Source organism: Anguilla rostrata, chromosome 9 (genome assembly GCF_018555375.3).
Source record: "Anguilla rostrata isolate EN2019 chromosome 9, ASM1855537v3, whole genome shotgun sequence".
NCBI lineage: Eukaryota > Metazoa > Chordata > Actinopteri > Anguilliformes > Anguillidae > Anguilla > Anguilla rostrata.
In genome coordinates, this window is record NC_057941.1 from 6,392,139 (window position 1) to 6,419,645 (window position 27,507).

At 40.9% G+C, this 27,507-nt stretch overlaps 1 long non-coding RNA gene across 1 annotated transcript in view; it reads left to right on the forward strand.

Moving 5' to 3' along the window:
• LOC135262786 (uncharacterized) overlaps positions 1-27,507 on the forward strand; it is a 656,092-nt gene continuing 628,585 nt past the window's right edge. Inside the window, exon 1 of the long non-coding RNA XR_010332321.1 lies at positions 1-70. This is a non-coding gene — a long non-coding RNA (uncharacterized LOC135262786). The remainder of the gene's footprint in view (positions 71-27,507) is intronic.

Sequence of the window (27,507 nt, forward strand, 5' to 3'; positions counted from 1 at the left end):
ATCTATAGCCGCTTTTCCACAGCATGGTGCCGGCTCGACTCGACTTGACTCTACTCGCTTTTGGTACCAGGTACTTCGTTTTCCACTGCAGATAGTACCCCCATCAATGTAGCTGGTCATCATAGGACGCTGCATGAAACTGCTGTTTCTGACCAATCAGTGGTCCGCAGTGTTTTCACATCACCATTTGGTAACGCCTCAGCTCGCTTGGAACCTCGACGGAGGTGATTCCAAAAAAAGTACCAGGTACCGGGTACTATCCACAACTTTTGCCCGATGGAAAACCAAAAAAGTCGAGTCGAGTTGAGCCAGAACCATGCAGTGGAAAAGCGACTTTTGTACCATTTCTCCCAGTACCATCACTGCAAGGCTACATCCATCCTCATATTTTGTCCCTCCAGTGATGGAATCACCTGTACACTGCCTTTAGAACATTGAGCGTAGACCTTTTTCATCTGGTCTTCCCCGGTCTGAATTTTTAAAGCTATATTTACACTAAAGCTAGTATCTCTGAATCAGATTTTTTTTTTCTGTAAACTCACCAGTAATCGATACAGATTATAATATGTAATCTTAGTGTTCTACGGTCTTCCACTGAATGATAGAGTATGTAATTCTCCTGCACAATTATAATACGGAAAATTGATAAATATTGAATACATCTGTTCTATACTTCCATATTGGTTTTCAAAATGTCTGCTCTAGGACCTGGTGTTACACGCTTACAAAAAAAAAAACAACAGAAAAAATGCTTCTGCAACAATGAAAAGGTTGTGTGGAAATTCACACTCTCTTTCAGACATGAAGGGAGCATGGGAGCGGACGTGTTCTCCGTCTCAGGGGAAGGGACGGTGTCAGACCTGTCCATCAATATTGCACTGACAATCAACATTCTAATTCAGAACACTGCCAGCATGGACATTGTTCCTTACTCATTCCAAATCAGGCCAGAGATTTTAAATATTTACTCACATTGAGTTTGATGTGCACTTGGGATCAATGCCTTTTTTTTGCCACGAAATGTATGTTCGTAATCTGAAATAATGCAATCGGTCACATAAAGCCATCGAGAGAGATGAGATTGCTGAAGAGGATGCTGGAGAGTATTAGGACAGCAGTGAGGTTTCAAAAGGATTCCTCAGGAGTTTCGAACAAAGCATACAGGACTCGTAGCTCTGCAGTTTGGGGTGTGTGGTTGGTCACAAATATATTATATCCCTATATTAATTTTGTATGGTGATTTTTTTACAATGTATTTTTTCGACAACATGAGCGCAATCTATTGAAAAGTTACATTGCTTTGACACTGTCAGGGCAATGTTTAATTTTATAGTACGCATTGTTAAAATCGGAAGTCGGCTAACCTCAATCAATAATGGCATCTCAATTTATTTACTTGTATTTTATACCAAATACAGTGGATGCAGAAACTGCAATGGTAGGCCAGACCTTTTAATGCCATTGTTTAGTGCAGAGTATCCTGGGACAGTGCTTGAGGCAATATCCACCTAAATTCATTGTCAGAAGAAGAAAAACTAAGAGTGGGAGAATATAGGTATTTTTTGAGTGTACTGAGACACACATGTGCACGTGCACACACACACACACACAAACAGAGGGGCCACTGGGCACTGGATTAACTGGAATGAACAGAATAAACAGACCAGTAATTTAATGCAGCCCAGAACACCTGAATGGCAAAAGTAATGAAATTAGACAATTTGTATCAATTGCTGGGACTGCATCGAGGCTGTGTTTGTTTTATTGCTCAGAAATAAACCAAAACATATTAGCCTGTCAAGATTGAAGACATAAAAATGACATGCTTTACAAGATTCATGCCACACTCAAATATGCCTGCATCGCTATGAATGCATAAACAGCCACCTCCTGTTGAGCTAGCTGAGGAATAGGATGATGTGCAGTAGTGTACCTTGCATGGGTTATAATAGTATTCAGTAATGCAGGCCCTGGGAAGGATAGCCATTTAATTGGAAATGTATTGCTTATGCTCAAGACTTCTCTTGACTGATTTTGGTTGTCTTTGTGCAGAGCAGATGGCCATATGTAATTCAGTGTGGTATAATGCATATACACAGAACATAGCCTGTGGTTTATAAGTTTCTGTTCTGATTGTTCTACTTGACCCTGAGGCAACTCTTCATTGGTGCACAAGTGATGACAAATAAAAGTCCACGAAGCTTATTATACACCTATTCAACAGCAAATCTCAAAAACTTTATCTTAAGTGGTTTCCTCTGACAGAAGTGGTTGCTTAACATGATGTTTTTTTTGGAGGAGAATGCATGATCGTCTCCACTCTCTCGAATTTATAGCGGTTCATAGGTTGATAGTGGATAGATTGTGTGATGATTACAGCTTGTGAAACAACTGGGCATTCAAAATTGGAGAAGATGAGGAAGAAAATGTACAGTCCTCTGTATTACCAAGGGAACGGGAATAATTTGACAGATGTGTGCATGCATACTGTGCAGAGTATGGGCATTTGCTTTCATAGCTACAGGCTACCAAAAGGCAAAAAAAGAGGTAAGAACAGGCCTGAAACATTAAACAGGAAAAAATAACCAATGAAAATGTCACCATCATGGCATATATACAGTATATTTGCCTGAGAAGCAAGTGCACTACCCATGAGAAAGAGAGAGAAGTTCTGGAAATAGTTCGCTAAGCTGGCTTGCCTGTAACTGATGGGCCCCTGTTTCTAAGTAATGCAGGGGACAGCTGCTGATAGATGCACCCGTCCTTGCTGCCCATCTGCAGGAATGATGGAGGAGCAGTATGGCTTCTCTGCTGCCTAGCCTGTTTAATTAGCAAAGCTGTGCATTCACTCAGCACCACTTCTGCTCCTAACAGCCTTCGGCATTTCTTTTTTTTCCACTTTTGAGAAGGGCAGCTGTTCAGGAGGAGAGCTGGAATGTGCCCAGGTGTTTTTTTTTTTTTTTTTTTGATAAATCCATTTATGCCTAAACTGGGATGTCCTGGGGTGGCCTTTTGTGCAGTTTGTGCCTCATTGGGGGGAATTAATCTTGATTCCTTTTCTCAAAGTGTTAAGGCCCCATTTGATATTGTGAAAAGAACATAAACAAACATGACGGGAAACCGTTACGTCTAGTTCACAGGCAGCAGATAGGCACACAGAGGCTGTGTCCCAATACAAAGTCCGCTGCCTTAGAAGCCAGCGTCTGAAAGCAGCATTTTCACCATTTTCACTATTTTTCACACTTGTCCTTCGTAGGCATGCCCCCAAACCAAAGTCATCAAAAATGTGTCCTCCTATGGTGCCTTATTTTGGTTAAATTTGAAGGCAACATCTGATGCATCCTTCAACAGGAACAATCTCCCATAGGTCAATATCCCATTTTCCTTAGACTTCTCACTTCCATTAATTTAATGGCGACTCAAACGAGCAAAGTGGTGGAAATGTGAATATACAATGAGATGGATAATTTGCTTCAGTCAAATCTAACAGTACTTTTTAATTGTTTAATACACTGGAATAATGTACAGTATTTAATGTCTTGCTAGTAATCATGTTACTTCTCAAATCTCAATAGAACAACGTAGCTAGCATTAACTTGGCTTACATACAACGAACATACTGAAATCATGACAATCTGGTAAAGTAGCTGAATTAGTGGCTAGTTGTGTAGTTAGCTGAACATAAAACTGATTTTTGTTTTCCCTGAAATAGAGAATCAGAACAATTGCGGCTACAACGACAGAACCCAAGTCTGTCAGTTGGAAAGTAAAAGTTGTCGGCTGTAACAAACACTGACCTTGTGTTGGTTTCGTGAACTTTCTGTGATGTCATTCTGCCTTCTAAGTGCATCCCAAATTTGTTGCCTTTTGACATTCTTTTACTCTTAGGATGCTGCCTTTAAAGGGAACTCTCTACTAAAGACGCAGGCAGCGAGGCAGTTATTGGGACAATGCAGAGTACCTAAGTGTTTAGTTTTTGTATTCTCTGTCTGCAGATGTGTTCTTGGTGCTGTAAATCACCACTTATCTTGAATCTAATGTGAGCTGGAACAGTGACCCGGTGGACGGTGAGAGGCGCAGGTATCATAAGTGAAACGGAAGGTTGAAACGGCTTTCTGCAGCTCGACTGGATATTTACCGGTTTTAAACTGCGCGCAATTCATCAATTCAAGTCATTGATTCACAAGGCAGCATTGCTCCTGTTAGGAGCTGTTCTGAGATCTCTCCTGTGATGGAATACTTTAAAGCCTTATCCACCAGTTTTCCATATCTTCCCACAGCAATGTTAGCAGAAAAATAAAACAAGGTTCTGTTGTTGAATTCTATTTTACTCATCTGCTGAGACAACCCAACAAAGTGTCAGAGAATTGAAGAATGGGAAAGACTGGTACTGATTATACTTGGTACTAGCCCATCACAATCAGTTGCAGTGTTCAAATGCTCTTGAAAGAGAATGAAAGGCTGTGTAAGTCTCCTGTAATTAAATCAGGACTGATATGCAGGAATGTGCAACAATTGTTTTTGCGAATAGCATCTTGAAATTGTTTTTCAGAAATACAGTAAAAAGAAAAACGCAGAAATTGTTCAAATATTTTAACAGACTCGCAAGCTGCCTAATTGGCAGCATGGGTAACACTCTGCATCAAAAACAGAATGTTTTAAGATAGTATAATTGGTCACTTGAAGTATCTCTGCTTGGGAATGTAATTGCTTTACTACGTCAGTATTTGTACATTTTTGTTTCAGTGATGCTTGTCAGTGGAGTGCCAGCAGGCTTTTGGTTGCTTTTGGGCCATTGAGTATATAAAAAAAGATGGCAAATCATTTCCTTGCAGTCAATTTATAGTGACAAAGATAGTTTAAATTTGAAAGAAAACTCCTTAAAACAATCAATATCTCCCTCTCAAAGCATCTGCCCCACATGCTCTCCACAGAATTATCATGAAAGAGAATAGATAATCAGTATTCTCTGGCCATCAGCAAGCCACATCAATGGCTTTAACTTATTATGCAAAGATCTTGTTCTGAAGTGGTAGAAATCTTTCAGGGCTAGTCCTCTGGGCCTCCCACCATACACCTTACATCTTGAAGTTATGTAGCCCCTAGTCTCACCCCCCCCCAGTCTCACCATCAAAGGAGAGAAGGTAGAGGTGGCGGAGTCTTTCAGATACCTTGGCATTACACTGGACAATAACCTCAGCTTCAATCAGCATGGACATTTACAAACGTTGTCAACTGTAAACTAAGACACCTGTCTGTCCAAACCCATCATCTTCTCCTCCTGTACCGTCGCATTATTGAGCCAGTTCTTCTGTATGGGGCCATCTGTTTTTTTCCACATGCTTATAGTCACCAATAAGAATAAACTCTTAAAGATAATCATTTAGCCAGCAAACTCATTGGTATTCCCACCCCCAACTTATCCGATTGCGTCACCTCATCCCTGATCCGCAAAGCACTCACAATCACACATGACCCAGACCACCCACTCCACCAGCACTTTACCCCCCTTCCTTCTGGCCGTAGGTATAGACCACTCATGTGCAGAAAGGCCCGTTTTAGCAGGAGCTTTGTTCCCACAGCCATACAAGCTTTAAATAAGTAACCTCCTCTTGAGTTACAAGAAATCCAGTCTGTGGTGTGTAGAGAGTGTCAGTCCGTGCCTTTGTCTCTGTTGTGTGACCCCCTGTGATTAAGTGTTCCTGTAAATCCTGTATTTTGTATAATTCTGTATGTCTTACCTGTTTGTGTTATGTATGTACCTACTGTGGAAAAGAATTTCGACCTTCAGGACAAATAAACCTAAATCTATCTACCTTCCCGCCTCAGTCATGAATCAGTCTCATCTGAGGGACGGACTCGCCACTGGCCTTTAAGCCAGACTTCAGTAATATTAATTAGCATCCACAGTCCTCCTCAAGACCAGAGAGACCAAGTTTCAACAGGCTTAGTTCTCATGGATAGCACACAGAAAATTGGAGCTTTGAAATTACCTTAATTAGCAAGAAGGGACAGAGTAGGCGCACTTGATTGAATTTTATTCCCTGGGATTCAAAGCGTAATTTGATGCCAAATGCATTTAAACATAGACTGGATCCGCTCGGAGCAGGAATCTATGGTAGCAGAAAAAGCAACCTACCTCACCATTATTTCCCATACCACTAATTTTTAAACACAGTAAAGAAGAATTTCCTAAAAAGGCATTCAGTAGTTTTTTTTCTGGCTGCGTGTAGCAAGAGCAGTCCTGATTCAGCTAATAGTCTTGCATACCCTGAGCTGTCTCAGACCATTGGCATGTCCAAATATACAGGAGGAGGCAGGGGGGGGTGTGCACTATCCATATTGCAGTTATCATCACCTCCCGAGTATAAAACCATGACTTATTCATGGAGAATCTCAGTCTCTTTCATCAAAGTCCAGCCTCTTCAGAGATGGCAGGAGACCGTCTTGCCTACCCCTCAGATGTGCTTGATTTATTATTCCCAAATGGCATAAATTCAGAAACTGTGTAGGACTTAATAGGATCTGATAAACTTATGCTTCCCAATGGACTCCCATAATGCAATATACCTGCAGTGTAACATACATTCATGTGTATAAATAATGTACATGCATCATATATTTAAGAGGAGGTTTAAAGCAACTGCTGATCTGATGAGTAGCTCTTACCATCATGTCTGTCGTGTTCATACTTTACCTCTAACAAATCTGATCTATTGCATATGGGTGGACATTGAAGGGTGGACTCATTCAAAGGAATGCGAACTTAAAATGGCTGCCGCAAACGCCAGAATATACATAGTGAGACTCGCAAGGTTTCAACGACCAGTCCCTGCCACGCAATGTGCCTTTGCCGTTTATACATACATTTATATATGCATGTTTTTTTCTGGGATATTCACACAAAAACATAGATTCTGGAATGGAAGTTTGTTGTGTGTTCTGAACATTTTACAATTTCCTGTTAATAATAAATAATTGAAACCGTAAGAGAAGAAAGGAGGAAAAAAAGTCCCCTCAGCCAACTAGTCCTGAAGCTCACAGAACAGACCAGCACCACAAGCAGTCAGCTTGAGGACAACACCTCAAGCATACCCTCACCCTATTATTTTACATTATTTACTATAATTAGTCTTTTTTTTTTTAAACCTGTACTATACATATTGCTTTATATTATAATAAATGTAACATCATTTTTGTTCTTTACACCTTAATTAATGTTATTTGTTTCTTTTTTTACACTGAAAGTTTATTATTATTATTACTATTATTATTATTGTGTTTTCTTCCATGTTTCCATGTCTTACATGTGTTGCTTTGCATGTAGTTGTTCAGCCAATAAAGTAAATTGAAATAGAAAAAAATTGAAATTGAAATTGAGAAAGAGAGAGACAGTAATAACACCCAAAAATGTACTCAGTCTCCAGCCTGAAATTCTGGAAATAGTTTGCCAAGCTGGCTTGCCTCTAACTGATGCGTCCCTGTTTCTAAGTAGAGAAAGAGAGAGAGACACATCACGAGTGCTCCACACTGCACAGTCCACCCAGCCAATCTAAATCCTACATGATCCATGCCATGGCCAATTACACCCCACCCCTCTCCCCCTTCCCCCACACTGCCCCAAACCATAGACAGTTCCTTGTGTATCTTTTACGTTATACCTATGTTACGCTCTTCTATTAAAGTTAACCACCTAAGGTATACCCACAGGGTCACTGAACAGTCATGTTAACCAGCTGTGGTATATCCACAGGTTCATTGCACAGTCATTAATCTCTTCAGACTTTTATATTATGATTTTGCACATTTTGTGCCATGCAAAATGAAGGCAGACAAACCCAAAGCTCTCCAATGACACCACTTCAAACACTCCACACTGGTGCACTCAAGCAAGCCTTTTATGTAGCTGTGCTAATTGCCTAATCACAGGTGTGCCTAATTACTAGGCATGGTATTCCCGCCTCTGGCAGAGCAGGGGTCTACAAAGTTGCAGATTATGTTAGAGTGTGGCTGGAGTCAGATACACACAGAAACGGGAGCAGTTAATGGCTAGCTCATTGTTACAATGCTCCATTGTTATGGAGCATTGTTACATTTACATTTTTACTACCTGTAATTACACTATACGTAGAAGAGGGAGGGATTCAGGGATGATCAAAAATCCGGGGCTTCAACTGGGGATGCAACCCTCATGCCCATCCCCTTCTGGATTAAAAGAAGCAGGACATTGCATATCTGCGTGTTTCTGGTCTGACAGTCTCTTGCTGCACTCCTCAGCTCAGCAGCCTCCTTTAGCTAAAATGCTACTGGTCTTTTGGAGCTTTCTTTTGAGATTATCTTTGCTTTAGATGTCAGACCATTGCCTGCACAATTGCTTGCCCATGCAAGTGGTTCAAAGGCTCTCAGACCATACTGATGCAATCTTAGTTCCTCCTTTCAGGAATAAATTGAGCCCAAAGCACAATTTAAATTGATAGTTCAGAAAGAAGGGTCCATAACCTTTTCAATTTCAACCAGGAGTTTGCTTTTGGAGTCTATTTTATGTTTTTTCTTCACTGTTCCTCCATCACCTTACCTGTTGTTGTTTGTTCATTAACCCTTGAGTGCCACCTTCATACAGTGAGCAAAATCTGTGATTTGAACCAGTAAGGAGTTGCCAAATTTAGTCTATTGCATGGCAGTCTCTTGGGAAATGTGTCTGATGCAGGCGTGTATTTAATAAACAGCTAAGCACTCTTTTGTGTCCCCTAGCTGCTGCTTCTGGACTGAACGGACATGAAGGCCGAGGTCACGACCGGCTCTGCCTGTCATCTGCCACCATGGCCTCAGCTGATGTGCCAGCTGTCCCACTACTTTCTCTATTTCTAGACTAGTGCCAGTACAGTACTCTGTCCTTACATTAAATTACATAGGGCATAGGGAGGGGCTGGAGGCTCTACCATGACCTGCAAAGTGCATTGCAGCTGGGGTGAGTGTTGGATACTGGGAAAATCTGTCAAGGGAGAAACTCTTCCTCTGCCCCCAACCAAGGGGCACTACTGGATTGCAGTCTGAGAAAATGACTACATGAAACAAAATGGGATGGTTTGTTGCATGGAGCTGTGGGTAGAACATGCCTACATGCATGAGTACATCAGTATCCAAGAGCCATTGATTATACACCATTAACTGTGGAAAAACATTCACTGCTCCAGGAACTGACCCCCGTGCTCTGTGGGTTTCCATGGACAGCTACTGGGATATGTTCTTACACTGATGATGGGCCTGTCTGACCCTTCCTGTGTGGTTATTCATTCTGTAAATCCCCTATCGAAAACGGTCACAGGTGGATGATATGTATCGCATTTTATGGCAAGCCTTGAAGACTTTGCCTTGGACAAGTTGTTTATTCATAAATCCTCCCTTTTCCTTTTTTTTTTTTGTATACATTCAGTGCAGGGCCAAAGCCTGAGTACTTGTATAAGGTAACAAGTTGAAAATATAGCTGCAAGCAGCAATGTTAGGCGCCATGCACCAGACTCGGGAAAAAAAATAGTAGAAGTGTGTATGATTCACAATTGCTGGCCACAGTAGCAGCCAGGTTGCTTAGAGGGTAACGGAGGAAGTGAGAAAATGTAATGTCAAGGAGTACTGTGCATGAGAAATTATTGCTTCCTGCCATTTCCCCTCCCACAGAAGGTGGTGGCAAGAGGAAAACCTCACACCGTTGATGCAGCTCACACCTGCAGTTCATCAGACACGCAGAGGTTATTATTTTTCTCACGGCAGGCAATTTGTGGTGGTCTTTTCAGGTTGGTCTTTTTCCCAGCTTAATGGTTTCAATTCAATAATTAATGTAATGTGTGCAAGTAGCACTCAGGGGTTGAATCGGTTTAATTGAATAACTGAGACATTGATGAGAGGGAGAACCAGCATGAGAAGGACAGTTCAATATCTTTTTTTAACCGAACCAATCATTAATTCAGAAGTGCAAGGATTTTTTTTTTTTTTCTCTTTATGGTCATGGTTATTTTCGGTTTGAATGCCCCTTAAATGGAAGTAAGTGTTGTTGTTGTTGTTGAGGACACTATTTCAGAGATCCTCCTGTAGTGTCAGGGCAGCTTAATGCTGCTATAATGGAAACCCCATGATAACTGAGGCATACTGGTTGTTAATCATGCCGGCAGTACCACTGCAATTCATTTTCTCAATTAATGGTTCTGCAGTCCAAGCACTGTTTGTGTTGTTTAAGCCTGGGTGGTGGGTCAAACCTCATTAGCCCATCCAGTTGGAAAAAAAAAAAATCTTTGAGATCATTACGGGGGGTAATGGAGCCATGGTGACTCACTGCAGTCCAGTCACACAGCCCATCCCAACACCAGCCTCTGGTTCCCTTGCTCTCATATTCAGCAGAAGATGAATGACAAAATGAAGCACAGCATATAATAGCTGCATATGCTTTGTGTTGTTGATTGATTGAGATTCTGATTCTCAAGGTACAGGATCAACCCTTCTGTGACAACTTAGAGATATTTCCTAGACGGAATGTGATGTGTAGCTTGTGTCATTTTTGGAAATCCCCTCTGCACTAACCCTGCACTGCATACCCTCTTGTTATTCACGTTAAATTCTTTAATAATAAACAACTGCAACTTCTTCCCTATCAGTCAGCGTCAAGTGTGTGTGTGTGTGTGTGTGTGTGTGTGTGTAGTATTGAAGACCTTCACCCATAATCGACTGTACACAATGGCACAACACAGCTGGTTTTCACCTATCAGGGAACCTAGCCTTGATTGTGTGTGTGCGTGTGTGGGTGTGCGCGTGTATGTGTGTGGGTGTGCGCGTATGTGTGTGTGTGTGTGTGTGTAGTATTGAAGACCTTCACCCATAATCGACTACAGACAATGGCACAACACAGCTGGTTTTCACTTCAGGGAACCTAGCCTTGGTTCTGTGTGTGTGTGTGTGTGCGTATGTGCGTGTGTGTTTGCCTTGGTTGCTAGTGCTTCCTTTCCATTGCATCAGACGTCATGTGAAACTCATCACTCGCTCACATGCTTCAGCTGCAGTGCTCCTGGTGGGTGTGGCATACAAATAACAAACGATAGGTGATTATATACTGAGCGGAAGAAAAAAATCTTTAGTTAATGACGTTTATGCACAATAATAAAGTGGGGGAGACATCTCTATGAGTAGATAAATTGACTAATTAAAATTTGGACCATGTCCTCATAAGCAAGACTTCTGTTAGATTTCTAGTCAGCACGGTACAATTTTATATCATTCAAATTTTTATTACTGATGTCTGTGCATGATTCAATATGTCATCATTATAAGTTGTATAATTATCACAATGGATATCTCAGTTTGACAGACTTGAATTCAGCTTTGCTCTAGGAGAAATCACAAAAAAAAATAGTGAAACACATGACACAAAATTTTCCATCCATCGACACATCAAAGCGCAAGTGGTGACATGCCTATTTTTTAAAACTTTTTCACAATGGGTGCTGTAGGCAACTTAATTAGCCTCGTATCCATTGCTGTGGTGGGGGTAGTTCAGTAATTATCATCAGACGATGATTCGGAAGGGGTCATATTCGCGACCCGCTAGGTTCAGTGCAGTAAACCAAGAGTGGCGTCAAAGTTTCTGTTCAAATCCTTTTAAGCCGGGTAATCTGTCATTTCCAGACAGGCATTCTAATCTTTATGTATCTGAACCACCCAGAGAAAAAAAACAGGGCCCTGGCAGAGAAGATTCTAATTGAGCTTTGCACTATCAGTGGATGCACACATGGCCTTTCTGACCACACTGCTCTGCCTCTCGTGACTCTAGTAACATCTAGTTTCAACCTCACTCATCCTCTGCCTCCACTGTGGCCCGGTAAGACTTGCTTTTGCTCCTTGGGCCAGCACACATTCCAGTTCTTTGTGATTGCATTGTCATGGCTGCTGAGATCAAAGCCTAGCTAAGCTTGAGTCTATGTCCAATCAATCACCATACAATTCAGTGTTGTTCAGTTTGCTTCAATAACAGTATAATGAACAAGGGTCGTAGAGAAAGTACACTACATGGCCAAAAGTATGTGGACACTCCTTCTAATTAGCGGGTTTGGCTACTTCAGCCACGCCCATTGCTAACAGGTGCATAAAATCAAGCATGCAGCCATGCAATCTCCATAGGCAAACATTAGCAGTAGACTGGATCATACTGAAGAGCTCAGTAACTTTCACCATGGCACTGTCATAGGAAGCCACCTTTCCAACAAGTCAGTTGATCAGATTTCTGCCCTGCTGGACATCCCCTGGTCTGCTGTAAGTGCTGTTATTGTGAATTGGAAACGTTTAGGAGCAACAACAGCTCAGCCGTGAAGCGGTTGACCACACAAGCTCATGAGACAGGACCTCCAAGTGCTGAAGCACGAAGTGCGGAAAAAATAGTCTGTCCTCCTCGGTTGCAGCACTTACCACTGAACTCCAGTCTGCCTCTGGAACCATTGTCAGCACAAGAACGGTTCATCAAGAGCTTCATGAAAATGGGTTTCCATGGCCAAGCAGCCACACACAAGCCGCAGATCAACACACGCAATGCCAAGTGTTTAGCTGAAGTGGTGTAATGCACACCGCCATTAGACTCTGGAGCAGTGGAAATGTGTTTTCTGGAGTTATGAAAGCCAAAATGCTACCTCTCCGAATGCATAATGCCAACTGTAAAGTTTGGTAGAGCAGGAATAATAGTCTGGGGCTGTTTTTCATGGTTTGGGCTTGGCCCCTTAGTTCCAGTGAAGGCAAATCTTAATGCTACAGCATACAATCACATTTTAGACAATGCTGTGCTTCTCCAACAGTTTGGAGAAGGTCCTTTCTTGTTTCAGCATGACATTGCCCCAGTGCACAAAGCAAGGGTCCATAAATAAATGGTTTGGTGAGTTTGGTGTAGAAGAACTTGATGGTCTGCACAGAGCCCTGACCTTAACTCCATTGGACACCTTGGGATGAATTGGAACACTGACTGCATGCCATTGTTCTAGTGGCTGAATGGAAGCGAATCCCTGCAGCCATGTTCCAAAATCTAGTGGAAGGCCTTCCCAGAAGCATGGAGGCTGTTATAGCAGCAGAGGGGGGGGGGGGGGACCAACACCATTTATTCCCATGGTTTTGGAACAATATGTTAATCAAGCTCACAGGCTTTTGCCCATGTAGGGTGTGCTGTTCAAACATTATAGTGCTTGAGTCCTAGTAATTCTGGGTATAATTATAGTCTTAACAGGGGAAAAAAGAGGCAGTTTGAAATAAGGTTCATTATGCAAATCAGCACTGAGTTTACACATGACTGAGCTTAAGTGTAATGAATTGAATTGACAAATTGGTTATGTATATGAATTTGGCAACCCCTGATTGACATCATCTTTTTACAGCAAGTCTTATCTACTACCAGGAGCATCTGTCAATATTTTGTGCATTAAATTCCTTGTGGTGTTGAAGTGTAGGAGTCCCCCTAACGTGAATTTTTTGAGTAGTATCCTGGAATGCTGCTGATGAAAATTGATAGGACACCATACCCATGGCTCTAGCTTGGTCATTAAATTATGTAGTTTTCCTTGTTATCGTATATGTGCAAGGTTCCCTTATGGTATTTCTGCATGAAATCATTGAAAGGGGCATTTACTTTAATTAAATTTTCATTATCTGCTAAATAACTGTAATGCAATAGCAGGGAGAGGTTTTTGAGCTTTTTCAAGTTTGTTAACCGCACAATACCACACAATCAATTAATTAATAATCAAGTAATTTGTGTACTATGCAGTCCTTCATAAAAAGTGAGCAAGTTCTCTCCCTTAATTTTTCACCAGTACCTGGTTTTGTATGAGTAGGAAAGAGGTACATCTTCATTTGAATTCTAGATTATTCCTGAGTTCTGTGAGGCATACTTTCTGAAAAAAAAGACAAAAACATATCCTTATTCAATATCTGCAATAACAGTGATGACAGATATATATATAATACTGAAAAAAGTAAATATATTACTGCCAAGATTAGGCCAGCGAGCTGTCAACCTCAAAGTGAAACCATGTTGATTTGGTCTTGTTGCAGTAAATTGCAAATGAAAGGTTGTCAGCAATGTGATTCCACAACCTCTCTTTCAATTATACGAGAGATTGGTGCTTGCTTGAATGTATTCAACCTTGCCCAAGACAACAAAACAAATCCTGTTTCTGAATTGTATGCTGGACCTTGTTGATGCTGTGAAGGTAATTCTGCCAGCTGAAGATATTTCTGGGGTGCTAGGTACTACGCTAGGTCATGAACGCGATAGATCCTCTTTTTATGGTACGTACAGCAGACTACTGAAATAGCCCTCCGTGAATATAATTTCAGAAAACGTACAAAAAGTAACAATATCAAACGGTTAACCACCAGGATTTTGCTCAAGAACCACCCTGTTTTCAATGCTCGAAGTGGAAAAAAAATAAACGCCAAACGTGCAGGGACGTGGGTGACCAAATGGGAAGGAATAAAATCCGATGTGGTCGTGTTATGGAGGGGGGGAGGGGCATATAGGACTGTTACAATCCACTTCAAGAACTGCCTGTTTTGTCTAAACTATTCCATTCCATTCCATCCATATTCCATATTTCCATTCGTTGTGACTGAAATCCAAAGGCTTTTATCACAATTTCATTTAGCATAATATGGGAATTCTTCTTTGGTTGATGTAATCTACCGCAAATATGCATAGATCCACATTCATTAAATCACAATAAATTAGTATTAGGCCACAAAATGGAATGGACATTGACCATGACAACCTCCGAGATGACTCACTTATCCTGGTTTAGAAGAAAGGATATGACAAATGGAGTTGTCATTATTATTTATGGATTACTTATCCATTATTCATGGATAAAAGAGACAGCAGTACAAGTGGCTAGTGAAAGCAGCATAGTTAGTAGTTTGCCGGTTTATTATTTTACATTCTTTCTATTCTTTCTGACTTGTTGAAGCTGTATCTCATATAGTTTGTCTTAATGTAAAGCGGAGTGTGGCACAGTGGGTAAGGAATCTGCTTGTGAAATCCGAAAGTTGCAGTTCGAATCCGTAAGGACACTGCGTTGTACCCTGAGAAAGTACTAAACCTCATTGCTTCATTATCCAGCTGTATAAATGGATACAATGAAAGTGCATGTAAGTTGTGTAAGTCCTTTCTGGATAAAGAGTCTGCTAAGCTGAATGGTAATGTAAAGCGCTTTGTAGTTGCTATATAAATGCAGTCCATTTACCTTAATGATTCAAGAGTTTCAGTGCAGGAGGGCTGTGGCTGTCTCAGGGAAGGTTCGAGCCAGTGATGACTGACTGTAAGGGGCGTGGTCATTTCTCAAATGGACTACTGCAACTCCTTCCTGCCCCTGCAGCTCATCCAGAACATCGCAGCCTGCCTGGTGTTCAACCTTCCCAGATGTTTCCATTTCACCCCCCTCATTCTCACCACCGGCTCCTGGCGGCTGCCAGCATCCAATTCAAAACTCTGGTGTTGGCTTGAGTGCTGCAAAAGGAGCTGCACCCCCCCATGCCTCCAGGCTATGGTACAGCCCTACACCCCTGTGCTCTGCGCCCAGCTGCCCCCGGGCGCCTAGCTCTGCCCTCCCTGCGATGGCCTGGTCATCCCAGCCTGGACTCGGCTCCCTTTCGGCTCCCCAATGGTGGACTGACCTGCCGACATCAGTCAGATCAGCAGGACCTATCTGTTTAGGAAATACCTCTCCCACCTTCTCCACCCTGATTTCCATCCCCCTTTTCCACATCTTCTACTGTCTGTCCTTTTATTTTTGCCCCCCCCCCCCCCCCACCACTCTACCTTCCTTTCAACATGTTAATTCTAGCAACAAAGGATTACCAATAACTAGGATGGTATGGCCTGACCATTGCACTCTCATTCATTTCTAATTGGGATGTCGGTGAGTCTAGGGCCTTTTCTTTGTGCACTAATTGTAAGTCGATCTGGATAAGAGCATCAGCTAAATGCCTGAAATGCAAAATGTAAATGCAGTCATATTGACTGAGACTGCACTACAGTCGATGGTCAAGCCAGAGAGCTGTTGCTCAAATGAAAGGTGGGGAATTCTCCCTTTCTTTTCAGAATGTTTCCGAAAGTTCAGAGTTCACAGGTGTCTTAATGATTAATATTGTGTTCATGAATAAAATTGCAGAAGCTGATTTATCTATTTCAGGGGTAAAGCGGTTGAATTATTAAATGAAATGGTTTTCCTATGGGTGGGGGGGGTTATTACTCATTAGTTATGATTTTTTTGATCTACTCCAGATTACATGCAATTTATACCTTTTTTAGTTAACAGTGGTTATATTTAAACTCTAGTGTCTCCAAGCTCTTGCATCTACTTCAGGCGAAAACATTCATTTGCATAAACAGGGTTGTAAAAATGTATAGGCAGAAATATTATAAATTCATTATTAGCTCAAGAACCTGAATGGCAAGCAAGTAATCAGTCCTGATAATCAAGCCTTCCTTCCATCAGTTTGGATTTCACAGAATATCTGAAATATACTGATTTACTGGAGGACCACAGAACAGAGTTCATGTGAAAATGAGGCCTGCTCAAAGCTGCAGACAGCCAATTATATAAGCTGCCAGTAAACCACCCCTCTGTGCAATGGTCTGGTGTGGGGCACAGGTGCATAGTGCCAAACAGCTCACCCCACACCCCATCCCCACTCACCAACCCTGGGCAAAAGCAAGCACACTTAACTTGGCAATTTAACATTGCTCAGCCATTCATGCACCGCACCATGGGACTTCCAGGCTGCAGTTGGCACAGCCTGTATTTTTATGCACGGGCCTCTGGGATATTGCTTGAGTCACATGACCTTGTGACCTGCCCTTCAAATGCTCCGCTTCTTCGATCACTCCCCTCTCATGCAACTTGCTGTAAATTCAGAATGAAACAAGGTTGGCTTTTCGCTCTGCACTCTTATGGCTGCTATTATTACTCTTGTTTTGTTTTTGTTTAATTTGTGCATCAATCACGGTCAGTTTTTACTCTGCAGTAGAAAGACTGAGTGGCTGGGCACATTGATTGATCACCTCTCCTGTGTCCTATATAACAAGAGGTGGATTGGGCTCCCGCACCTGTTGAGGCAGAAATGGCAGAGTGGAACCAATCTCTGATGGAGTGACCTGTCCAAAGAAAATGCATCGCCATCCATAATTCTTAGAGAGGGAAAGAGCCCATTTTGTTCTCATGGTGTCAGACAATTTTGGAACCGTTCTGGAGCCATTTTGTCAAGTGTGATAGTGAAGGCCAGCGATAAAACAATTTCAGTAGAAGAAGCTTGATAAGAAAATGCACAAATGGAAGTAATGCTCGCTAGTCAAAAATGAGCTCTTTGTTGTCCCGATGTTTCCTGTCTGGAATTGCAGAAAATGTTGCACAAAATTAAAATTAAAAATGAAAATATTAGCGTCTAAGGCTATACTTTTTTACAGCAATTTTGTGGTGTTATTTTTTTTGTAGCACTGACATATTTTGCTTCTGTGTCACTGCTGCATCTGAAGAGCTCTGTCACAGTGTGACAAAGCTACTCTTATTGCGTCAAGGATGAACTATTGCATTCAGTAATGATATGATATGTAATCTGTACTCTATCTGCAGTTAAACATTCAGGGACAATTATTAAATATAAAAAGACTGTTATCTACCTATTATCCATGATTTATCTTGAACATTTTGAATCATGAAGTGTATTGCACACCAATGACATTTTTCAACAATATGTACAATATGAATTGAACTATCCTTTGCAATATGCTGATTGAGAAGTACAAAGAGAAACATCCAGGGAAGCACAATCAAAAATGTTTGATTTAGAGGGTATGTGGTGTAAAATCACAAAGCATAAACATTTACCACACACAAGCACGCAGGCACGCACACATGCATGCATGCATGCATACACGCACACCCCAAATGAATAAATATGAAGGTTCATGCACAGGGGAAGGATGGGCCCAGTGTGTGTGTGTGACCTGTGGGCTCTCTGTTGTATGATTTTACTGGGAACATGTCCAGTGTCCCACTGCTCAAGCTTTGCAAATAACCCTCAGGGTTTGGCACCCAAGTTAAATTTCCCCCAGTGGTTGTTGAGGAGTTACTTGTCTGCTGCAGGCTGAAAGAGAGGGTTGAAAACAATGCGTACTTGGTTACAGCAGTGTCCATTGGCACCACACAGAGCCAAAGGGATGAGTATGCACGGTGAATTTCATGGCATTGTGTGGAATGTATTTACTGAACAGACAAAATTCAGACAAAAATTAAGCTATGAGCATAGGAAGTATCATCACTTTTTTTACTCGCTTGACTGCTGAGAGAAATGGTAACATCTCTCTATTGTATTTTCCATATTCCAGGAGCAAGGCAGATCCTCAGTGACTCATGGATGATTCGCGATTAAGTCTTAATGTGTATTTTCTCAAAGGAAAGAACACTTTTTACAGCTTTGTTTTCCATTGCCTTTTTATTTGTAAAGATCGATGTGATACATCATGAACTGTCCGAACATTTCCCAGTGGGAAACAATACAATTGGACAAATGAAAAAGAATGTCTTTATTTGAATAGGAAAATACAGTATGCATTTCATTTGGAGAGAATTAAAAAGAATGCAAAATGTAAATCTACTCACTTGAGCATTCCTGCAGTATGTCATTCAATAGTGTTGTGGGACAGAGGTACTAATTCTACAGAATATAAATATAAAGAAATTAATGAAATAAAGAATGGCAGAAACACAACAAAACTGAAATAAAATGTCTCTTCATCAAGTTGCTTGTCGAAGTGTGCTGTGATAGACAGCCCCAATCGAATGCTAATCAACCCACTTAAATTAAATTAAATTAAATTAAACCTACTACAAATTTAAATAGCCAGCTCTATAAGCACTGGCTAATTTCACCATCACAGCCACTTATTAAAACATTACTACTGAAACAATATTGATATTACTGCTTAAATGGTCTCTGTGCACTTGCACTGTGCATGGAGACCCAATTTACTGCGCTGCCTCTCCCCCTGCTCATCGTAAATATCTCCAAGCCTCTTTTTAAAATAAAGGAAATCTAATAATGTGGATGGGAAATTTATTAAAACTGTAGGTCTTCTGTGCGCTTTGTAATAGCTGCACGCCTCGCTTCTGACAGCTGCTATTATTCCTGCCCCTCCCATATTCATGGGCACAAAGAGCCTCTACCTCCCTCACAGCAAACAGCATCTCATGGTGAAGAGGTGTGTCTGAGCCACTATGAATCAGTGCAGAGGCACTCTGGGGAAAAAAGGTTTAGTGCACCGTGAAAAACTTATTTGCTTACTCTTTTTTGGTGTACATATCAACTACACTGCCTATGTACACACACACACATACACACACTACATGCCCAAAAGTATGTGGACCCCTGACATTGAACATCTCATCCAAATTATAGCCATTAATATGGGGTTAGTCCACCCTTTGCTGCAATAACAACTTCTACTCTTCTGGGAAGGCTTTATACTCGATGGTGGAACATTGCTGCAGGGATTTGCTTCCGTTCGGCCAGAAGAGCACTAGTGAGGTCGCGCACTGATTAGGCGATTAGGCCCGGCTCACAGTAGGCTTTCCAATTGATCCCAAAGGTGTTGGATGGGGTTGAGGTCAGTGCAGGCCAGTCAAGTTCTTTCACACCGTTCTTGACAAAACCATTTCAATATGGACCTCGCTATGTGCCCTGGGGAATTGTCATGCTGAAACAGGAAAGGGTCTTCCGTTGGGGAAGCACAGAATCATCCAGGATGTCATTGTATGCTGAAGCATTAAAATTTGCCTTCATGGAACTAAGGGGCCTAGCCTAAACCTTGAAAAACAGCCCCAGACCAAGGGGTGTCCAGATACTTTTGTCCAGATGGTCATATTGAGTATATATGCAGACTGTTGACAAATTAAATGAAAAATCTGAATAAATGAGTGGAGAAACATAATGAAAGAAATTGCTTCCATACAGGTGACTGAGAAAGTCTGATCACGTCCTGCATTGACAATGTCGACAAGACCCAGTCCGTTGACAACTACATAGAGAGGGATATTATAGTAGGAAGAAGCCCTCGTTACAAAGACAAATACATGTTTGAGAGTTCAGTGGAGCAAAAACGATAGGCACTTGTCCACAGAGATGTGGAAAAAAGTAATATGGTCAAATGAGTTTGTAAGGGGCCCTGTATTGCTGTGGGGGGCATTTTCCTGGCATGGTTTGGGTCCACCTGTACTCTTGTAGAGTGGGAAGGGTCACTTCAAATCAATACAAAGTTTTTCTGAGAGATCACCTTCATTCTATGACAAAATATTTCTATGGGAGAGGTCACTTCCAGGAAGAAAATGCCCCCATCCACAGGGCACGAGGAGTCACTGGATGGTTTGATCAGTATGAAAATCACATGAATCATATGTTATGGCTTTCGCAGTCACCAAATCAGCAATAGGGGAAAAAAGTACATAACCAAATTCTCACTATATTTTGTTTTGGTTTCTTTTATACATGTATAATACTGTATCATGCATATCTAAATTTACAATCTCTCTTGAATAGGTCCACGCACAGGTCTGTTGTTAATAAAATAGTTTGCTGGAAGCAAATGGAAACTTTGTACTGTGTCTTTAAGCTGTAGTAGATTAAAACATTAGACTAAAAAAAACACACAAGCAGAGCTGACCTTGTCCTTGTGATTTTTTAGGTAATCAAATGGAACCAAGGAAACAAAATTAACCCATTAACCCCAACATTTTATTACATTACCAGGACGGTAGAAAGTCATCTTGAAGCAGCAACTGTCTGTTTCCCAAGATTTGATATCTTCCTGTGCTACTCAGAACACCAAACTAAATTTACCATGCTTGAAAATGTGCGACCCAAACAGAGCTTTTAGTATGAAAGGACAAATAATTTAAAGAGATCTGACCTTTCCATTGCAGGCTTGGGTGTCAATCATACCAATGAGAACTAATTTTCACTAGCTTGAAACTTGAAGTTGCCCTTATTGAAACAAAGCAGAGGGTTTCATTAAATTTCATATCCCCTCAAACAGTTCAGGTGATTTGATTGAATCCAGCCCTGACATCGAATGTTTTCGAATTTTGCTACGGACGAATGGGGAAACTATGACAGAAATATTATTACAGTAACCTGAATGTGCACATTTAACTCCTAATTTGAACCACGTATCAAGCTAATGTGGATATCTGTAATTGCCTTCATTACATTTTTTTCCCTTTCTGATTCGGGAGAAAAACAGATAAGGTGGATGTCAGCCAGCACTTAAATGAGCCCAATCACAGCAAGCTATTGGAATCTGACATTGATAAGTTAAACGAACATGAGGAATATAATTACCTTAATGGCCAATTACTACCTCCATTATTGTGTGTAATTAACTGGGGATTGATAAGTCCTCAGTTCTGTGGTGTGCTTTCAGTTGCCCTGATTGTCCATGCAGAGAACAAAAACAAGTAGAAGATAGCTTTTATTAATCATGTCATGGCATATTGTCCGTTGAACATTCCTCAGAGGGGAAACATTTTGGTTCACAAAACAAGGCTATTTGTTTCCTCTGCTTTACAATGGGTTCACCTTTAAAAAGTACTGAAATGATTTATCAAGTCTTAGTCAAGTCTAAAAATCAAGTTACAACCATTGAAGAAGCCTTCAGGTTCACTTGACTACAAAGTCACCATATTTATTTCCACCTGTTTATAATGTATTTGTGCATATATGCAGTTTCCCACCATTATGGGGAACACTATAAAATACATTATATAATTATATGTATATATGCATTTTTTTATAAATATATAAAAAAAATTTTGGTTGTGTGACCTATAGCTCATGCACAGCCTATAGGCTGTATAAGCACCTATATAAGTGCATATAATTACAGATCGCTTTCAGGAGTCAAAAGATGAATGAAAAATGATATTATATACGTGTGTGTATTTGTGTATATGTGTGTGTATATATATACACTACCAGTAAAAACTTTTTAGAACACCCCCATTTTTAAAAAGACTTTTATCATTAACACAAAAGGACAGGTGATTCTCTATACTATCACTATACTACCATTTTATAATAGTGATTGTACAGCCACAAGAAACACTGAAAGTCAGAATGCAAAGAGGAATAATATTTGGAATTACAATACAATATCTTGATCTTATCTGAGATCCACTCCTCTCCCTAAAAAATGCAGTAAAAACATAATTGCAGAAAGTGAGTTTCAAATTTCCCATTGCTTATGCAGAGAAGTTTTATGTGTATTTCAGGTGCAGTTTTCACTTTCATAACAAGGGCACAGCCTAATTAGTATGCACCTTCCTAGGGCCAGGTTACGATACCAAACAGCAATTAAAGTGAAATATTGCAGCGGTGGATGACATTACAAGTGCGGGATTGTATCTTCTCTGCATCCGAATGTGTGTCTGCCATTAACAGCAGCAGAAGCCCAATTAATAACCCACTCTGCAGTGGACAAGTTGCCTGCCCATTCCCTTGGGAATAACAAATGAACTAGACAGTGGAAATTAGAAAGAAAAAAAAAATGTCAGCCTCGAAGAATCTTTGGATCTGTGACCTCCCATGTTGGTGCATCCACTGAGGTCAACCGTTTCTACCTATTTACCTATCAATCTATCTACCTGCACTGGAGCTTCAGACACATGTAGGGTCTGCAGTAGGGCTTGGAGAGTAAAAAACATGGTTTTTTCTCCTAAATTATCATTATTTTCCTCTGTTGTCAAGTAGTGCTTGATTATTTGACATTTCTTTTGATTAATTCTTTCAATCATACCTTCGTTCATTAGTTTTCCAATATATTTTTAAATATGCACTCCAATCATTTCCATAAAAAATAATGATTGGGTATGTTTTACTCCCCAGTTGCATGTAGTTGGTCTAGTATAACCTGTTGTAATTCAGCAGCGTGTATCCACCGTGGAAACAAACATATTTGCTTGGATTCCTTTTCCTGTGTGGAAAAAGAGCATGCTGGGAAGTCTGGCCTCTGCAGGACTGGTATTGATTGTAATGGGAAGGATCAAACTAAGCCTTGTGTACTCTTCTTAGCCTCTTGGAGCGTAATGACATTTCGCTCGAAGAGGGAGTAACGAGCAGGCCATCCCACCATCTACGACAGACTGCACTAGAGATTCAGGTCTGCCAAGGGGTTGGGGTGCACTCATTATAAATCGTACAGCATCTCCCTCATTAAGTCTTGCGTGGTCAGAAGGCTGAAGACTTTGCAACTACCTCACATAGTTCCAGCTCCTGTTTTTCTGTCATTTTCAGCCATAGCCATAAAATGTCGAGAGCTGCCTGCTGCTGTTGGATTCTGTCGAGGGACGGAGGCGGGGGCGGGGGTACTGTTGGATTCTGTCGAGGGGTGGGGTGGGGGGTTCTCTTGGTCAAATCCTTCTTACATTACATTGTCATGAAATGTTCTGTTGCCATTCCATTTTAAATTTGTACCGCTAGTTCCGCGATAGGGGATGAATAACGTAATTACGAAAATAACGTTATTTACCATAGATAAACATTGGATCGTGTGGCCCCCCCTCGTGGTCGTGTGGCCCCCCCCTAGCAGTTGTGGCCCTAAACAACCACATAGAGCATTTATGCCATGGCGGGCCCTGCTCAGGGCTTCATAACGGAACAAAACAGTTTGACAGACCCCAAAAACAGTAGGCTGGCCTAGAGCGGTGACAGCCAGCATGAGGTCAAAGGCCAATTTGCTAGGACACTTTAACTGTACTGCACAATATGTACATTAGGTAAAGACTCGCTGTTGTTGCAGATAGCAAGCATTTCAGAGCATAATGAATGCATTTCAAAGGGCAATTAAAAAGAGTATTACAGTGCGAACAGATGAACAATGAACAATGAGAGCAGAGTTTTGCATATAGTCATAGACAAAGTACATTTGCATATTGATTGCAAATTATAAACAGAACATCTGACAAATCTTTGGAAAATGAGGCAGAATATTGGGTCTGTGTGTCATGCTGAACAACATCATTGAGAGAGAGAGAGAGAGAGAGAGAGAGAGAGAGAGAGACACAATCTTTTTTTTTTTTTTTTTTTACATGGATATATTTTGCCTTCACTGCTGCAAATGATGCTGATCAATACCATACCTTCAAGCAACAGCGCGAGCAATTATAGCGTCTTGTTCTCACATCTGAAGCGCAGAGCCTTTTTTATTTTGTTAATGACTGCGCTGCTGAAGTTGAGGTCTGTGCTGCTTTCCTCATGGTGGAACATCTGCAATGGAAGACAGGGGGCAAAAATATTCATTTGGCAAATGCTTATGATGGGAATTTAATTGTGGAGACTTGGAGTGCAGTCTGGTACTTATTCAGCCCCCAGAGTGTCAGCGCTACAAATGAGCTATGAGAAAATTTCAAAGATATTATAAACCGAGAAGCTGTCACGTCGAAAACAAAACAGGGCTGCAGACAGGCGTGTGTACGGCAGATGGTCAATAGCCATCCAAAATCTTTTCATGGCTATAAAGGCTCACAAGAACATATGCATCCGCATGCTTTTCTGATGTACGCAATTTATTGTTACACATCTACACTGTAACTCATTAACAAACTAAATGCGGACGCTTTGCCATGAGATTTCCATATCCCTCTCAGCACTGAAATTTATTTCCAAGCAAAACTGATTTGCATACTTTAATTAACGGTAATGATAGAGATCATTAGGATGCAATCCTGGGAGGCTATATTGTATGTTGCCTACCATCTTTAATGAGCAAGGGAATCACGTTCCCCTTTCCTCTATATATATATATAATATATAATCGGATATTAATTTGATTAATTTATAACAAAAACCTCGAATCCAAAATCCAGTTCTGTGGTAGTTATGAGAAACATGTTACGAATCAACTCGTATTTACATAAATGCTAATTTGGTTAGTTTTAATTAACATGGGCTACTCATTTCAGCTCCTCCAATTATCCTACCTCTTGTCTCAATGACATAAAATAATTACAATTGATTACATTTGTTTTACTGAATATTTGCACAGTATATGTCAACTTGTGGTAATATTTTCATATAATCAAGGTTTAAAAATTTCCCCTCTGTGTTTTTCTTTGGGGACATGCTTTAGGTCTGCTGATGTCTGAATTAACTTCTGTTGAGCAGAGAAAATTCTCCGCTCACAATAGCCAGGCAAAACAACATATGTCCATATAAGAAACAGGATTTATAGTTAACCCTATCAAAGTTATTGAACTTCTGGTCATTGCTGTTGTTACCATCAGGGACTAATTCTAATTCTTTCATGACTGCTTTAATATCAGCTTTGTGTGACACGATAACAGCAGTGCCTGCACCTGCACTCATATGTGTAACCACCAGTGGGGCCATATATTAGTCTTTTATTTACTGGATGCAGTGTGTGTGCCTGAGATGAACCTGGGGGCTCTGGCAGGGCTCTAGGCTGACATCCCTTTGAAGGCTTGTTAAACCGTTAAACCCATAGGCTTCTCCGGTAGGTGCAGATCTCACGTGCGCTCGAGATGACAAACATTCGCGCCGAGCTCAGTTTGCGGCGAACGGTTAACGTTGAACAATTTTAAATTAACATTCCGTTTAGTTCGCCACCGATGCATTTTTAATAAAAACGAATGCGGTTAAATGGACGGTCATTTTTGCAGATATCAGAGGACTTCACTGTTGGCGGTCCTGGCATGACAGATGTTACACAAGTAAACTCTGTATTGTCATGTAGCGCAACTAATGAAGAGGTCTGCAGAACTGAGCGATATAACAAGGAAGTCATTCCTCGATATTATGATTTTACTTTTCGCTCACATTTCAGGATGAAACGGGCAACCTTTGTCCTCTCGGCTGACAGTTGGCTTTCCAATTGATCCCAAAGGTATTGGATGGGGTTGAGGTCAGGGCTCTGTGCAGGCCAGTCAAGTTCTTCCACATCGCCGTCGACAAAACTACTTCTATATGGACCTTGCTGTGTGTGCCTATCATTGTCATTCTGAAACAGGAATGGGCTTTCCCCTAACTGTTGGAGAAGCACAAAATTGTCTAGAATGTGTTTGTATGCTGTATCATTAAGATTGGCTTTCAGTGGAACCAAGGGGTGTAGCCCAAATCAGGATAAACAGCCCTCGGCCAAGGGGTGTCCAGACACTTTCAGTCATATGGTGTATGTTTTGAGAGTTCCAGGACGCATGGCATCAGAAATGATTCCTCCCAGGTATGGATGGCAAGGGGGAAGATTACCCATGGCCAAGCTTACCCATTTGTATAAGAGAGAGAGAAAGAAAAGAACATGCAATATTTCTCACATCTTCTTGTCCACGGGAAGTTTGGTGCCTGGAGCCAGAGGCCCTGCTGGAAGGCCTCAGAGTTTAGTGCAGCACATGCTTCTAGTCATAATAAAGATATTCTTCATCCTTCACTTTAAAAGCAGCTTACTGCTGTGTGAATTCCAGCTACACTGCTTTTAAGTGAGATGTAGAGTAACCTTGCATGCTCCTTTTGACGAGGAAATAAGGTGGTGAGAAGCAAAAAAAGGCTTTGTCTCATGTTTTTATTCTCATTGATGCCAGAACAATCGAATGAAAGGGAGGCAGAAACTGGAATACTTCACTAGACAATCTTGTTTCTTTGTGTTGACTGACAGGCTTGTATTCGTACTGTCCCAAAATCTTCTGTTCGGTAAAAATGTTGCTATGGTAGCAAATTGTACAGGCTAAAATAGAAAAAAAACATGGAATGCAGCTTGTGTTTTTTTTTTTTCTTTTCTTGTTTTGAAAATAAAGCATTGCACATTATTTTTTCCATTGATTTATTGTCTTATTCTTTGAGGTTTTTATTTTTGCACAATTTTTAAATCTACCAACTTATTATGTTTTAACAGAAAATATGAAAGCTTATGACATATGGTCTTTTAAATATGTGACCAGTCCAATCACAATATATGATAAATCCACATATTTACTCCAGGTTTCGTTTAACAGCAGAAACAAAATCCAGACATGCACAGCTTTACTCCTGGTTTCAAAGTGAATACAGTGCATGTGCATTTGTCCCTATGTGAACCAGCCACCCATGTGAACACAATGAGTAGACAAGCAAATTGTCAGGGACCGGTTCATCGGTGTATTTTCATGATCCGATCAACACCGACTGGTGTTTTTTTTTACAAGAAGGCAGCAGGCTGTATTTAGAGCCAGGTGCTCAGTGGAAGAACAGAACAGGCAGGGATAATTGATCAACCCTTTCAAATCCACCCAAGCCCTCCTTCCTTGTAAGCAGTTTTTCTGCGTGAGCACCCTTTTGCGAACTGCCCATAGCTTTATCTACAGGAAAATACAATGAAATATCACTTTTCGCTCATTCACTTTTCTAGCTCCTTATGCAAAGAGTTTTTTTTTTTTTTTAAATCTTCCCTTT